At 33.0% G+C, this 17,292-nt stretch overlaps 1 pseudogene; it reads left to right on the top strand.

The window, feature by feature from the left end:
* The window catches only part of LOC113251124 (40S ribosomal protein S6-like), a 41,211-nt pseudogene extending 29,766 nt beyond the window's left edge, over window positions 1-11,445 (top strand).
* Window positions 11,446-17,292: the final 5,847 nt, after the last annotated feature.

The following is a 17,292-nucleotide window of genomic DNA, read 5'->3' as shown; positions in this document are numbered from 1 at the left end:
CTTAAGAGACATAAATTATATTACTTTGTTCCCACACTCCAAGACAAGATAAATTTGAACAAAATATGAAGCTATTTGATCTGAGTGATAGGGAAATGACTAAAGCACCAAGACAAATTCCAAATGCAAAGGGACAAAATCTATGCCTGGTTCTAATCTAAAGACTGTTGTGTTGTCAGATTCCGGCCATACTAGTAAATGCCTGACATTTAAGAAAGCAATATTTATCAAGACATACGACTTATCATCAACATGGATTTGGCTGATAAAGGTATACAGACCCCACTTATCTTTAACACAAGTCATTCCCCTTTTATGGAAGCTATGATGTATGTGTAGAATTAACTTCAGGGGCTCAAAAGTGATCATGTAAACCTAACTGTTTAAAAATATGTTAATTTTTCTTTTGTTAAAGTTTATAATAAAGTGATCTTAAATATAAATTACAATGCTTTTAATTACAAATATTAGAAAACCCACACCCGACTGGATTAAACAAGCAAGAATACAAGTGGGCCACATAGCTTGAAAAAAAAAAATCACATAAAGTACAAAAAGTTGTGGCCCTGGGGCATATCTGATCAAGCCTTGAGAGACCACTAAGGATGTGGTCCTATCTCTCAATGATTCCATTTGCCATTCTCCAAAGTTGTAGCCTGCTTTATTTTATAAGAATGCTGTGCCCTCCTCCATATTTGGTGATGAAACATCTTGAGAAACTGCAGAGGGGGCTGTTGCTTGTCCAGTTATTTATTTCTGCTGTGAACTGGATTATAACAAAATTTTCTATGGGAAAATAGAGGGTAGCCACAATTAAATGTTTTGAATTTTGTAAAACTTTCTAATTTTTTCATAAGTTTACATCCATAATTCCCGATTCACCTCTGACTTTGTTAAAGAAAACAACACTGGTATTCTCTTTTATTTTTCTCTTCAAAGAAATTATCAATTTCTGAGTATAATTTTGTTTTGCACTCTAACCACTTACTGAAAAGTATACAAAATATTAATTCCTTTGTCCATGTGTTGTGAATTTCCAAATTAAAAGATGGTAGGCAAAAATATGGTATACTAGTAAGTCTCCACTTATTTCAAGGAACAGTTCATGTTTTTAATAATCTCCATAATGCATGACAATCATTTAACAAATATATCCTTCCTTAATCAGTTATAAAATGTTTAACAAGCACTTAGTATATTCCAAATGCAGTGTATGCACAAAGCATATAGTATCCATCATGACAAATCAGGTATCTACTCTTACAGGGCACAGAAGTATTTCCATTAGATGTGTTTTATAATATGATTTCATTCACTGAATGAAATCAAGTGTGTTTTCATCAAATACAAATATTCTATTAAGAAAGAACTCCTATCAAGAAATTGACTTGCTTGATATTTAGTACAATCAGTTTACCTGTTAAGATTGGGCAACTAAAATGTAATTTGAATATTTGGGGAGAAAAACTGAAGACTCTCCATCAGTAATTTTTCCTATTCTCATGTTTGGCCATCTTTATGAAAATAAATCAAAATAAGTAGGTTAGACAATTAATTACAAAATGCACCCATCTGAAGACAATGAAAGAACCACTACTGTGTTTTCAGTACATATATATTACACAATTTTAGACATCACATTTTAAGGCTATCCTTGACAAATTCAAGTATTCCCAGAAAAATTGAAACCAGGATTTAAAGGTGATTGTATTTATGACTACATGAACTGTTTCTGTTAATTAATTTTGAACTCTTCAAGTTTTCTTGATAATGCATTAATATTGATAAGAAAGGACATTTATTCAATGAAGAAGCACATAAATAATTGTTTATTAATTTATAAATCACAAATAGCATCTTAAGCATCACAAAAGTTCTCAGTGTAATACACACATGTGTGTGGTTATGTGTGTGTAGAGAGAAAGAGAGCAAAAGGGAGGAGGAAAAAGAAGACAAGGAAGAGGAGGAAAAGAAGGGGGAGGAGAAGGAAGAGGTGGGAGAGACCTCGAATATAATGACTCTGTACTCAGTTTTCAGGTGTTTCTTTTTTTTCCTAAATTCTTTACTCAGCACCTATAAGATGTCTTTACTACATGTTAGGCATTATTGCTAGTATTGTAATTTGTCCCTGTCCTAGGATAAAACAAACGAAATACATAAGTAATTTAAGGTGAGTTATACAGATCTTTTAAAAAATAGTTCAAAGTACGGGAAAACCACAAAGGAAGTTGAGAACCATTGAACTAGGAAGAGTGGGGGATCCTAGGCAAACAGATAGGTTATGAAACACTGGAAATAAAGCTGCCTTGCAGAAGCTATGACATTTGGTTGTTGGATGAAGCCAGCTGATGGTATTCTCACAGGGAGTTGACTGAAGAAATAAACTGACCTCAAACCTCTCTTCCTATTGTCCACCACTGTCTGAACCCTAATCATCCAGAATCCCAAAGGCAAGGGATCCATTTATATATTCCAATCAAGTCAGCTGCCAAGGCATAGAGCATGGCAGTGAAGGACAAAGAGTGCCTCTGAAAAGGTAAACCCATGATACTCACCCTAAAGAAGAGACTATGTAAAAATATATTCTTTTTTCTTTTGTAAACCTAGTCAAAGTTAAGAGCCCTGTTTTTCAGTGTTCACAGTTATATCCACAAAACTTTTTGCACAGTAAATTTTAGAAACACAATACATATTTTTTAATGAATGTATGCATGAATAAGGGAGCAGTGGCAACTATTCTTAAATTATTTAAAACCAGAATATAGAGTACTCTTGTTCTACTTTGCTCCAGAGAATTAAAATTATGATGAAAGGATTATACATAGAAGGAGGCTAAACAAAAGAAATACATTTTTAAAAACTAGAAATTGTCTGTTAAATAATGAAATACCTTATTAGTGCTGAGCTTTCTGCCAATGAACTCATTCAAATAGTAATATGATATTTTAGAAAGGCCAGAGCAGAATGAGTCCAGGAACTGAACAGGCTCTTGGACCTGCTGCACACTAATATCTCTACCACTTCTAAGATCCTTCTATTATGGGGCCCACAGGAGACATTTATTTCTGTTTTAGTATCAAGAGAGCTGTGCCTCTCTTGAGGAACTGTTTGTTTTTAGCCCACAGGGACATTCTAAATCTCTATATGGATCTTGGCTTTGGCAGTTAGGAATTTTACAATTAAATTTGTGGTTCATTTTAGCAAATGTGTAGAATGTTTTATGACTGTTATATTTGCATATTAACACTTTCTTTGGCTTTTCTTATTTTTTTAATGCACCATATATCTAATCTATTTTTTAATCTTACTGATTATTTTCTAATTTATTTATATGCCTTTGGAGGGGAGCAGGTTATAAACAAAGTCTTCCATAATTCTGTTGTTTAAAAGTTCTAAATAACTCCGAATAGAAAAAAATGGGTAGCTGACAATTTATTTAAATTCTCTTCAGAAACATATGCAGCAGGGGCATTTTTGCATTGTAAATATTGCCCCATCCCTTCTCCATTTGGCTGATAGAGTTCAAAGTTGCAGGGGAGGTGCTGATAGACTTGCATCCTATAAAAACAGACTCCTAAAAGAGAAGAATTTTAAATTACTTCTCTCTTTAAGTTCAGATTATTAAAATATCTCTGATACTTGAGATAATCTTGCAGAGATTTGAGTATAGGAAAAATAACAATGAGTTCTTGGGAGTAATTAACTCAAGTGGAGAGAGGTCACGAGATGAAGGACCAGGTTCAATGCCAGGGCCTCTCCCATGGTGGTGCAAGAGTTGTGTTCACATTATGTAGATATGCACATAATGGAAGCTCTCTCTGGACTCAACAATTCTAGAACTAGAAAAAATCATTAATAGAAGACTGGGTGTAAGTATAAAAAATAAACACATAAGTAAACTAATTTAGGGATCAAATATAATATGGTATGTGTTAAGCACATTTGAGCATAAGATGAGCCGTCCCCTGCTTTCCCCTCACCCCATCCCCAAACACAAAGACAGATACCAGGGAATCTTCAACATTAGTACAGAAGAAAAAGGGTCACTGCCCTTTTTCAAAGAGAATCATATTTGGCAGCAACTGCTAGTTTCCAATTATCTCTCTGTTTGATGCTTGTAACTAGGATAGACCCTGGAAACAATGTTTGAAAGTAGTCATAATTCAAAGAAGTGTGTGTGTGTGTGTGTGTGTGTGTGTGTGTGTGTGTGTGATGCATATGCCTGAATTCCTAGCTGAAATAATAGGACATCCTAGGGTATTTATACTGATCAAGCTGAAGTTTAGTTTCAAGTAAGGGGAAAAAATCATTTCTATTAGCATTATTTGATTCTCACAAAAATCAAGTGAAATAAAAACAACAAAACACTTTTTATCTCACCAAAAAAACAGGCTCGGTGGATTCATGTGACCTAAGGATGTTACAAGTATATTAATTCATTGCAAAGTTGGGATCAAACCTAGGGCTTGATCATAACAAAGTTTTCATGATAATAAATAATTAGGACTTCCAAGAATGACTTATTTCCCATCAATATAGGATGCTATAAGAGACATTTATATTACACTATATGTTAAGTACCTGGAATTTAAATAAAACTTTAGGGGCACCTGGGTGGCTCGGTCGGTTAAGCGGCTGCCTTTGGCTCAGGTCATGATCTCAGGGTCCTGGGATCGAGCCCCACATCAGGCTCCCTGCTCAGCAGGGAGTCTGCTTCTCCCTCTGCTTGCAGCTCCCCCTGCTTGTGCTCTCTGTCAAATAAATAAATAAAATCCTTAAAAAAAAAAAAAGAAAGTAAGAAGCCCATCATCTAGCACAATGTTGGTGGTAAATAAATGTGTGGAGTTCAACTGAATAGTGATAGCTTGTTATGACTGTATTGAATTGATAATATGTTATAATATATTGAGTTTACTACAATGTAATGTAAAGGAACCTCCGTTATAGTCCTCCTTTTCTTTAAACAATAATTTTTATTTAGGATTGTTGAAAGAATAAGGCAAAAAGTTAAACACACACACACACACACACACACACACACACACACATGAGACAATTCACTCAGATATATTACTGGGGAAGAACTAATTGAAATCTTTTCTATTGCTAAATGTAATATTGGAAACACTACCTATTTTCAGATTCATTATTCCTGGGTATGGATATTTTCATAACTACAAAACAAGTTAGCCTAGGAAGCAATGGAGAGGGAAGGTAAGGGGTTGATTAATTAGGCGGAGCACACAGTCTAATTCTGTGCTAGTAACTAGTCAAGAAGCTTTAACGAAACAACTTTCATCTCTTAGCTATACACCTTTTTGTGGAGACCATATTAAATTGCATGTAACTAAATTTTAAGACTTGTGCCCCTTAGAGTTTTTCAAATGAGAGAACAAAAATAATATATTTAAAAAGTTAAAAAACCCTCAAAACAATTTTCTAAAGCTAATCTGCAGAAATTTGCCAGAGTATCGTCTAAAAAATATTAGAAATATTCTATTTTTTAAGCTTATGTTTTTACTTAATTTAAATATTAGGCATTGATATTCAAAACTAATTGGATTTTAAAATTTCAATTATATTTCAAATTAATAATTCATCATTAAATAAAATATTCTTTAACAGTTTCTCTCTTTTTGATATCAATTCTTAGGCAGCTCACTTACTAAAAGTCTCATCCAATGATTCTCACTTTGCATCAGTGATTTGGCATTGTTGTCCCTGTGGTAATTCATTTGAAGTCTCCAGTAATGAAAGAAGCAAACTGGGTTCAGCTACCTCATTTTCCATTGACGGAAATAGAACTTTTATAAAAGACTTTCAACACATGGCTTAAAGCAAAAATAGATTGCTGCGTTATCTTCATATAACTTGAAAAATTCTAAATATACAAATTCCCTTACTGAAAAAAATCTGTTTAAATAATATTTACCTCTAAGTATGTTTCTCAAGTACAAATTGATTAAAATTACAGTTATCTTTCCATTCCAGTTATATGTTTAAAAATTAGAGGAAAGGCCATGCCTTATATCAATCAAAGCATCTTTTAGGTCACAGCCTGTGGTTCTTGTTCCCAGTTTCTCGAATGCAGGAATAGAGTGCAGCAGTGCATTTAATTGGAATTTAGATATTCTAACATTCTTTCTTTGGAGTGGTTTGAATTCCTGACAAATGAATGGTCTTTTGTATTAAAGCAGTCATCAATATAGGAAGTGCCAGTTTAAAAAAAGATACAGAAAGTAAAGAAATGCAAATTACTAAGTGACCTAGTCACATTTGAAATGTCCATGCCTTTCAAAAAGTTAAGACCACTGGCTTTGTAAGAAGTACCATGTGTCAATGAGAAAATAGTTTAGCAAGGCTATATTAGGATATCCTTCAATTTCTCATTGAAGTAAACTCAAATATATATGTTTATTACAGCCTAAGAGTAGAAAAGTGTAAAGCTTTTAAAATATTGTCCAATATAAATATTAAAGATTAATTTATTAAATTGCTTGAGAGCAAAATCTTAATTTTCCCTTTCATTAAAGTAAAATCATTAAAATTCTATTAGGACCTTGTAGTGAAAACAAAAACATATTTCTTTTAGTCATGTGACACACATATACTCAAACATGCACTGTTATTTTTTTATATTTAGACTTATGTAAGACAGGATGGTCTGATATGTTTGGTAACTGGCATGAAAAATGTTGGAAGGATGGATCCAGAATAATGTTGGAAGGATGAGGCAGATAATGGAATGCTGTGCAAGCTAATCCCATAAATGTGGCCTAGAAAATAAGAACAATCTAAAGTTGTAATTTAGTCTATCATTAGCACTAGTCTAGAATCAGCAATCTTAAAATGTGATTATAATTACATGGATATTTTATAATAAGGAGAAATTCAGACAAAATTCCTAATCTGTTCCTAATATTCTAAATTCTTAGCAGTTTTCAATGAGATATGCTCATAGGCAATAGTATTTCCAATTAGTGAATTGGGATGGGATAAAGTTCTAGCTCCAAGTCACCCTCCACCATATATTTCTTAAGTTTCCTTACACTGTTCCACTCGTCAGGCAAGAGTAGAATACATGAGTAGGAAGGGCAGCAGAATGTTTACACCCTAGGCTTATAGCACAATATGGTTGGGTAAAAAAGAAGACATCAATCCAAGATAACATAAGCATACATAAATTCTCCGTGAGTCTTTTATGTTCAAGATCCAATGGGAACAAAAGACACTCAGAGAATGGTAGGAATGTGAATTTACCATATCAATAGTTAAAGAAGATAAATTATGATTATCTTAAAATACAGAAAACATAGTTAATTAAAGTATGCCAGATTAATTAAAGAAAATAAAACATACAACTAGTTAGTAAAAAAGACCTTAATTTGATGAAGTGTTAATATGGAAAGCATCATAATTTGTAACAGACTTAATATTTTTAAAGTTAAATGATATAAATACTACTATCATGACTTCTATTCAGTATTATGCTGAAAGGCCTAGCCAAAGCAAAACAACCAGTAGGACATTACTAATATACTATTAGTAACTTTAAAAAAATCTAACAAAAAATTGTAGGAGAAAAATATATGCATTTGCAATCACAACAGCAGCTATCAAGTTTCCAAGGATAATTTTATAAGACTTGTTCTAGAATATAATAAAGAAAAGCATGAATATATTACTGAAGGATACAGTGAGGTATATAAGAAGTTCATGGAAGGATGAGCTAACTATTATACAGAAAACAATTATCTGTATCACTTAAGATTAAATTTGATGGGATATGATATATATGTGTTCACAGTAACATAACAAAATCAGAGTTTATTTTACTCATTCAAAACTTTTGGACAGAGCCTGTATGGATTAGTAAAGCTGCTCCATGAAAAGATCAATGTCCCAGTTTCCTTCTATCTTTCTCTTGTATTAATCTTAGCATAAGCATATTTTGAAAATTAACAGAACCCTTTTGAGGGCTGGTTGTGAGTCTGACGATGTAGGTTAGAAATGTCAATAACTCCAAATAATTTCATAATCACTTTGGAGGACAGAGTTGCCATCAACTGAGATAGATAAGATGCTGGGTAGTGGCAAGCAAGGTAGGTCAGGAGTTCATTTTGATATTCTACTAAGCAAAATTCAAATAAGGAGATACACAGACCAGTCTGGGACTGTCTATACCAGAGATAAAATTTGGAGGTCATGATTATATAGATGTCATTTAAAGTCTGTACAGAAATTTATCTCCAAGGGAATACATGCAAATAGAGGGAAGGATTAAGAATGGAGCCCTGAACAGTCTAATAATAAAAGTTTATACAGAAGAGGAGAAACTAATACAAGTGTTTTAAAAGGAGTATCCACTGAGTTAAAAGGAAAATTAAGACAATAAAATGACCTGAAAAAGAAATTAAAAGAATAGATTGGGGGGGGGGGGCGCCTGGATGGCTCAGTCGTTAGGCATCTGCCTTCGGCTCAGGTCATGATCCCAGGGTCCTGGAATCAAGGCCTGCATAGAGCTCCCACCTCAGTGGGAAGCCAGCTTCTCCCTCTCCCACTCCCCCTGCTGATGTTCCCTCTCTTGCTGTGTCTCTCTCTGTCCAATAAATTATTTTAAAAAATCTTAAAAAAAAAAAAGAATAGATTGAGGGACTATGTCAAATACTCCTGAGATATCATGCAAAAAGTGAAGATTAAGAATTGACTTTTGGTTTTAGTAGTATTAACTGGTATTTTGATAAATTACACAGTCTTTGTAATGTGGTGTAGCTAGAAAGATTGATTTTGAGTTAGGCAGGAAAGGAGAAAGAATTGATGCTTTTAAATATTACATAATTATTTTATTTTTTGAAGTGTGTTTTGCTCAAGGGGAATCAAATAATTACAGCTGTAGCTGGGGAAAAATATATATAGTTTTTAGTAAAAACTAAACTTACAATGTCGCAGAGAAAAAGAGTGTTGTTTCATGCATGTCCTTATGCAGATGAAAGGGGTTAGAATTTAGGGCACATATGGAAGGGTTTGATTTTGACTGGCGCATTAACAATTTTTAGGTTAACAGCTGTGAACATGTGTGTAGATGTAGTGGTATGAATCAGTGGATGGTTCCACTCTGGCTGTTGATGTTCATTCCAACATCAACTTCTCTCCTGCCTTCCTAGCAAAGAAAAAAAAATGAAGTAATGATGAGGAAGCAGTAGAACTCATATCAAGAAAACAAAATTATCCCAGATATTTTCAATGGAATTTCATTTACTAATTGCTGGCTACCATTTATCTGACACTGACAGATGTTTTGCTTTTTCTTCTTAGCTGAGTATATTATCGCACTGACAAAATGGGTTTTTAGCAAGGAATGAGAGAAGAATGGAATTTGTATAGGTAAGCATCAGTGTCTTTTTTTTAATATAATTTTTATTTTGAGCATCAGTGTCGTTTACACTCAATGCATAGTTCAACATAATCTTTCATAGAACCTGACAAGCTGGAATTAAATTCATATCAACAAGAAAATTGCCAAGAAAAAAAAATCAAGAAAGTTTGATAAAAGAAGAACAACAAAAAGGGTTTCCAATATCTGGATAGTAAAGCATCAGCAAGCAATAGCAATTAATTGAGAAGTGGTTCAGAAATGAACATTTTTATTAATGTGACAGAATAAAGTCCAGAAAGAGATTTAATTTATAATGTGACCAAGACAGCTGCAATATTCTTTTCAGCTTGACTAAACTTTAGGCAGATTTCTTCTTGACTCTGGTCTCCTGACTTCACTTTTCTCAGAATATTTACATTAGAAAACTTACAATTATAAATTCTTTCTCTGCTTCTTGAGATGTAAACAACTGCTAGTTGTTTTATTTTCTTTTTTCAAATTTTATAACCAAGGAGTGCCTTTCTCAAGACCTGGGAGGTATCCCTCTGAAACGTAGTCATCAAGAAAGCTACAGTTCCTATCTCTCAGTCTCTGTGGGAGGATGAGAGCCTTATTTCAGTAAGCACCAATTAGCAAACATGTTATCCTAATTACATTGACCAATATTTCCCTTAATGTCCTCCAGTTCTTCTCCACTAGCTCACCTCAGTGCTGAAAAACATCTGTCTGTTGTTTCAGTGGAGGTTGAATTCAATTTCTTTCCCTATTCCCTCACCCCCTTTTCCAAATAAAGCCTCCATCTTTAAGTCTCCCTTGCCTGTTTAACTTGTACAGTGTAATTTTTCTCTGACAAATGAAATTGTGTGCAATGGCATTATCAGCCTGTAGGGAAATGATTTTTATTCATAAAATTATATGAGAAGACTGGATATCTAATTGGGGAAAATGATCCTATTTCACATTGTTTGCAAAAATAAAATCAAATTAACAAAAAATAAACATTTGAAAAATGTAAAGCTATAAAAAGATAGGATAATGTATACATTATTGTATTCATTAGAATAGTTTTTGCATGTTTAATTTGTTGTGGGGTCTAGTAAAAATAGTAGAAATAGTAGTATGTCCAACAAATATAAAAGTTCTATACAGAATGTATCAAATATTTCTACAAAACAAAAAAAGGAAAAGAAAACATCCCCAAAGGAAGTTGAGCAAAATATGAATGAGTGGCTTTTAGAAAAGCATCTTGGTTTCAAAATATATTAAAAAAGAGCCCATGCATGTTTCTTTTTCATGGTGCCTTGGAGGCAGTAGGCTGCTTTTGGATGAAGCTGCATCTCTTTCCCAGCTACTGGCTGCCAGAAACTCACTGAAGTGGATGATGAACACAAAATTCGTCACTTTTATGAGAAGCATGTGGCCACAGAAGTTGCTGCTGATGCTGTGGGTGAAGAATGGAAGGTTATATGGTCCAAGTCATTGGTGTCAATGACAAACAAGGCTTCCCCATGAAGCAGTGTGTCTTGACCCTTGCCACGTCCACCTGCTTCTGAGTAAGGGGCATGCCTGCTACAGACGAAGGAGGACTGGAGAAAGAAAGCACAAATCTACTCGGAGTTTCATTGTGGATGCTATTCTCGGTGTTTTCAACTTGGTCATTGTAAAGAAAAGGGGAGAAGGATATTCCTGGATTCATTAACACTAGTGTGCCTCATCGCTTGGGGCCTCGGAGAGCTAGCAGAATCCACAAACTTCTCAGTCTATCTAAAGACGATATCTGTCAATATGTTGTGAGGAAGCCTCTAAATAAAGATGGTAAGAAACCAACAACCAAAGAGTCCAAGATTCAGCATCTTGTAACTTCACCTGTCCTCCAACAAAAACGACTGTGTGTTGCTCTGAAGAAACAGCGTACTAAGAAAAATAAGGAAGAAGCTGCAGAATATGCTAAATTTTTGGCCAAGAGAATGACGGACGCCAAAGTAAAACACCAGGGACAGATCACCAAGAGACAGAGGTTTTCCTCTCTGAGAGCTTCCACCTCTGAATCTGAGTCCAGTCAAAAATGAGATTTTCTAAGGATAACGAATAAATAAAACAGACAGAGGGGAAAAAAAAAAAGCCCATGCTACTTAATTGAAAAATACAAACATGTACAAAGCAAAGAAAAATTTACATCCTTCAAATTGTAATCATATCACATTCAAAAGTTTGGAAAACATTTAAATATTAATAATATCTGGTGTGAACAACAAAAATTGTCACAGTAACATGTGAGTGCAATTTATCCTCAACCATATAAAATCCTGTAAGACAACAATTCCACATCTTAGTATTTAACTTACATGAGTGAACCAAGTTAAGCATGTATGCATAAGAAAACACTGCAGTGTTGCTTGTCGCAGAGAAAAACAAAAAAAAAGAGAAGTTGGGGGGTTGAAAAAATAAACTGTATAATGGAATACAACACAGCAATGAGAAAATATACTAGAATATATGGGCTAAAAAGTATTTATTATAATGTTGCAAAACAACAAATAGGACAAATTAAATTCCAGACACATATTTAGAGTACAACACCATTATGAACATACATATGCACAAACACTAATATATATTTTCACAGAGCCTATAAAAATCGAGAAATTGGAAGAAAGAAAGAAATTGAAATAAAAAATGTAAAACTGATTTTTTGAGCCTGGGAACCTGTTCAAGGAGGGCATTAGTCTTATTTTCAGTGTTTAAATTTGCACAAGGACAATGTAGTCTGGTGTAACTTGGGAAGTAAAGTAACTGAACAAAATAGAAAATAATTTTCAAATGTGCCAGAAATAATACTAATGTTCCAAAATATGATATCATGACTAAATTTCTGGCTTCTAAGTTGAGTACTAAAAAAATGTTTGAAGGTTCTCAGAGAAATGCACATTTTAAAATAAATTTCTATTCATATAAAATATTAAAGAACAGTTATAAAAGAGCATTGACAATAGAAATATTCATCTTAATGCTTCAAGGTATCTTGTAGGTGTTCATTAACCCTTTGGCTTTGAAATTACTGATATTAATTCCTAACTTCACTCTACCATGCTATCAGTGTGATCAAGAGAAAGGTATTTACTACCCCCATGAGAAAACTGGGGAAATAAATCACTTTCACTGAACAAGGCTGTCACGTAGTTTAAATGCTTTCAACTATATGAAAAGCTAAGAAAATGCCTGAGACATAGTAGCCATTCAACAAACATCAGCTGTTAGTATTTCCTAAAAAACGTGACATAGAAGAAAGAAGTGGCTATGTCCTGAAGATACACTCAAAAGCAAATTTATTTCAATAAAGTCATAGGGCTGCTATTTTTAGGTTTTATTTCAACAACAACAACAACAAAAAAACAGGCATGGTTTGAAAAAAATTATATATGTAATATTTGCTTTTCCCTTTGCATGTAATCTCAATATGGCAAAAATATTATCTGTGCCTCTTATGATCCCTTCCAACATCCATTCCTACATCTAGCACCAGATAAAATATGCTTCAACTTTCTACGTTCTGTAACTACAGGAAAAACAACACAAAAAAAGAGGTGGTTCAAAACTTCAAATCTTCTACTGATTAATCCACAACTTAATGACTTATTTTTTTCAGCCAGTTAAACTTGAGAATACTAAAATTCTTTTTAGGGCAATTAAAAAACAAAATAAAACATTGTTCTTTTAATGCAACTATAATTAATTCACTGGAAAACATAATATTATTCCAAAGAATCATGAAAACTTGGCTTTAGAAAATAAATTTTATCTTGATATTTTAATATTCTCTATTACCCAAGATTTGGAGTTTTGACTAAAATACATTTCTATTCATTCATAAGATTCATAATAATATAAAACACATATTCTTATGGGCAGTGTATGATCTAAACTTAGAAGTAATTTCTAAACTATATCTCACTATGATAATAATTACATTTTAATTAAAATTAGTATGGAAAACATTCAAAAAACAAGATGTTGAGTTGCTTTGCTTTTTAACTTTATTTCTATGTATAATAAAATAGCACTGTATTGTTTAACTTAGCAGGTTGTAAAGGACCTACTTATTGAAAAACTATAGAGATTTTTCCTAAAATATTACCAGGGTACTCCCATTCAGAAGACCAGCCTTTGTTATTTCCTTTCAAAATATTCTCATTTTGCATATAATTTAGTCACATTGTTTAAACTTTGCATAGCAAATTGCACTATATACATAATTCTCCCTTTTCATTGTTTATAAATGTTTAAAATACATCCAATTCACTCTAAGTTCCCTACTAAAACTACAGCTCTTTGTCTCAAATACTTTCCTTATTTGATTTTTATATTATAAGAGCTTCTGTAGCAATTTAGCAATTATAAAACAGAAAGGCTTTGCACTTACAGGGAACCCGTTGCTGGAAATGATGTTCCACTTGTCACTTCAAAAAATTTCAAGGGTTTCTCTTTTTCAATATTTTAATTCTATATACTTTAATTTAGGATAATTTATTTAGATGACTCCTGAATTCTCAGTAACTATGGAATCTGTTATAGAAGTAAAACAAATAAACAAAAGTACCCAGAAAATAACACCTCAGAATCATTTTCCTTTTTCTTTTGAATGCTTTCATTAACTAGAGATTCCTTTCACCTTCTTGAAAAACACATCTTTAAGTTTTTAAATGGGAAACAATCAACAGATGGGCAATTATATTTATTGGAAGGATTTTGGATTTAAAAGTGGGGGAGATGAGTTCAAATACTGTCTCTGTACTAATAGCTCTGTATCTTTAGGAAAAGTCTATATCCTTAATTTTTCTTCACTTATAAAATCAAGTTTGAGATAATTTCATTTTATCTGTATTCAGCCATAATTTACTGCTGTCCAGCTATGTTTCATTAGATGTTCTGGATGTTGCAGACATAGCATTAAACTAAACAAAATATTTATTCTCAAAAATCTTAAATCATTTGGTAGGATAAGGGCAGAGAGAGACCAAATGAATAAAATCAAAAGGTAAATAGATATAATAGATTAGAATCAATACATTAGACAATGACACTTGTTTTGAAAATAGTAACCGGCAAAATTATGGAAGGGGCATTGGATGGAGAGGAGTGGTCCACATTTCTCTGTTATTAAAAACCATATGTGAAAGTCTTACAAATTCTAAAGCAGTAAAGAAATACTAACTTTTATACTATAGATATATAATTACATCATACATTCCACAGTTTAAAGAAAGATATACATTAATAAAAGTATAGGGACTTTCTTCTCAGTTTATCTAACTTAATCATTGCTGGGAGCTAAGTAAATAAAAAGTAGCTCATTTCCTTTTCTTTCCCCCCTAACATTGAAACTTGCAAAATATTGTTTCTCCAGCTAAGGACATGAAACATACAACTACTATGAGATAAATTTCTAAAATCTGAAGCAAGTTACAGAGGCATGGAACATTGTGGGGAAAAAAAAGCTAAATTAAGAAAATGAACAAATCGTAGGAAGCAGTATACAGATGCATGATTAAATGAACAGAAGAAAATTCCATAACTAATGAGAAAAGAAGAGACAGATTAACACAGTATGCAGAGAAAAAGAACAGAGTAACACGGTGTTGGGATGTTCAGCAGGTCATTTCGTGTGTGTATGAATATGACTCAAATGTTTACATTATCCATGTAAACTGGAGTTTTTGAGCCATGAATTTAATCACTGGATAAGAAGTGGTAGTATTGTCCTTACTAGGAGAAAAATTTTTCTTGATATTCTTATGGACTCTATTGTTTCTATACCTGACTAAAGATTAATAAACTTTTGAAAGTTTTAAAGTTGAAAAATGTTTGTGAATTTTCTAGCTGCAAATTTGCTTTACAGCTGATTTTTATGCTTTATACCTGATTTTTATGAATTTGTTTCATAAGACATTAGAAGAGCTAAATTCTATAATAACTGAAAATTTTGTTTATATTTTTCTCTCTTTTTTTTTCTTTTCTTCTGTTATCCCTCAAATGCTGTTACTATATACTTACAAAGACTTGTTTTACAATAGAGAAAGTTCAATATTAGGGGGCAGAATTTACAAGGACATATCAGTCATCTTTATTGTAAGATTTGAGAATTTTGTTCCAAAGTGACATGTAGATATGCTTCCCCAAGTTTATAAATTGATAACTTCTTTAGGTTAAGGCCAACAAAGCCAAGTTATAAAGCAAATATTCACCATAAAGAAACAAAAGAAGCCATGTGAGCATTAAAAGCATAGCTTTAATTAATTTGTTTGATCACAGAGGTAGAGCTCAAAATGAGAGAGAATATGATACAGTCAGACTTTAATAAGACAGTGATTTTGAAGAATAATTGCTGAGAAGTCAATGAAAGTCCCAAAGATATATCAAGGACGTAAGGGTCCTGAGTTTGTAGGTCAAACATGAGAGTTTCTAGGAATAAAAATCAGATTTCATCTACTTTTCAATTTTATCAAATCTAGATCCTATTTTTAATTCTTATTTTTTACTTGTAAAAAAACATGCAATTTGTGCTGTATGTGGAATAGATGTTTTGGGAACTTAATCCAGTGCATTTTATCTATTCAAAGTATGAACTATAGATTCACCTGGGATTCAAATACTGGTCCTGTGTCTTATTCTTACTATGTGTTACCTTGAGCAAGTTAGAAATACTCTGTGTATCTGTTTCCTAACTTATTGAATGAGTATGATAATAATACCTATCTCTTAAGGTTATTATAATAATTCCATGAACTCATCTATGTAAGATACTAGGAGTACATTGGGTTTATCTTAGTACTTAGTAAACAATAACTATTTTCAAAGATGTTCAATTCATACCTAGGAAGCTCCAAAAATCAGTTGGAGTCATGCTCTGTTACTTTATGGAAACAAGATCCTTTAAATTGGCGATATTTTTTACATCTATCTCTTTTATTCTATTCTCTCAAAAGCTTTACTTTATTACCCTATTTCATCATGTCTAGAAATACCATTAGGTTTAACCATATGAAAGTTCCAATATATGAACATTTTGCGTACTCAGAAACAACAGTTTAAAATGATCCAATCTATAAATGACCCTCTAATTCTTCATTCTGGCTTCAACTCTCTGCTTCCCTGTTCAATATTCCTATTACACTGTTGCCAAATTAATATTCTTTAAGTATAATTTTCATCCTGTCACTATCCTACCAAAGCTCCCAGAGATGCACAGGTGTCTACTGATATTTTAAAAAATTCTATGAATGTGGAACAAGATTCTCTATGATTTATCCTAAATTCAAATTTTCAAATATATGCCAAGGTACTATTGCTATTGTAGCTCATGCTTCTTTTGCTCTGGGCAGCCCCTGTTGCTCCTTCACTCTGACTGCTGGATTCCTAGGAAACTTTACTAATCTCAGGGACCCAATTCAAAGGAGAATTTTTTTTTTAATGAATTTGGGTTGATACTATCTCCTTTCATGAAATACCTTTCAGGGTTTTCCTTCCTCACACTGACTTAACAACTAGCTAGACATTGCAAGCTGTGAGAAGAGGTACTGGGAAGAACAACATGGTATCTTTGCCTAACACTTAGGTATGGACACTCCAAAATTTTTCATCAAGATATCTCAAAATCTTGCCACCAAGGATACATTTCAGTCCAGTTATCCTCTCACTGATTCCTGACTATTATATAACATTAATAGACAACACAGATATTAAATTGCTGTAAATCGCATGCATCAAAAACATACAGTTGTCCTATGACAAAAGGCTTATAAAATTTTACTTAGTGGGGGGCGCCTGGGTGGCACAGTGGTTAAGCGTCTGCCTTCAGCTCAGGGCGTGATCCCGGCGTTCTGGGATCAAGTCCCACATCAGGCTCCTCCGCTATGAGC

This window comes from Ursus arctos, unplaced genomic scaffold (assembly GCF_023065955.2).
Source record: "Ursus arctos isolate Adak ecotype North America unplaced genomic scaffold, UrsArc2.0 scaffold_10, whole genome shotgun sequence".
Lineage (NCBI taxonomy): Eukaryota > Metazoa > Chordata > Mammalia > Carnivora > Ursidae > Ursus > Ursus arctos.
This window is presented reverse-complemented; position numbering and strand designations above follow the sequence as displayed.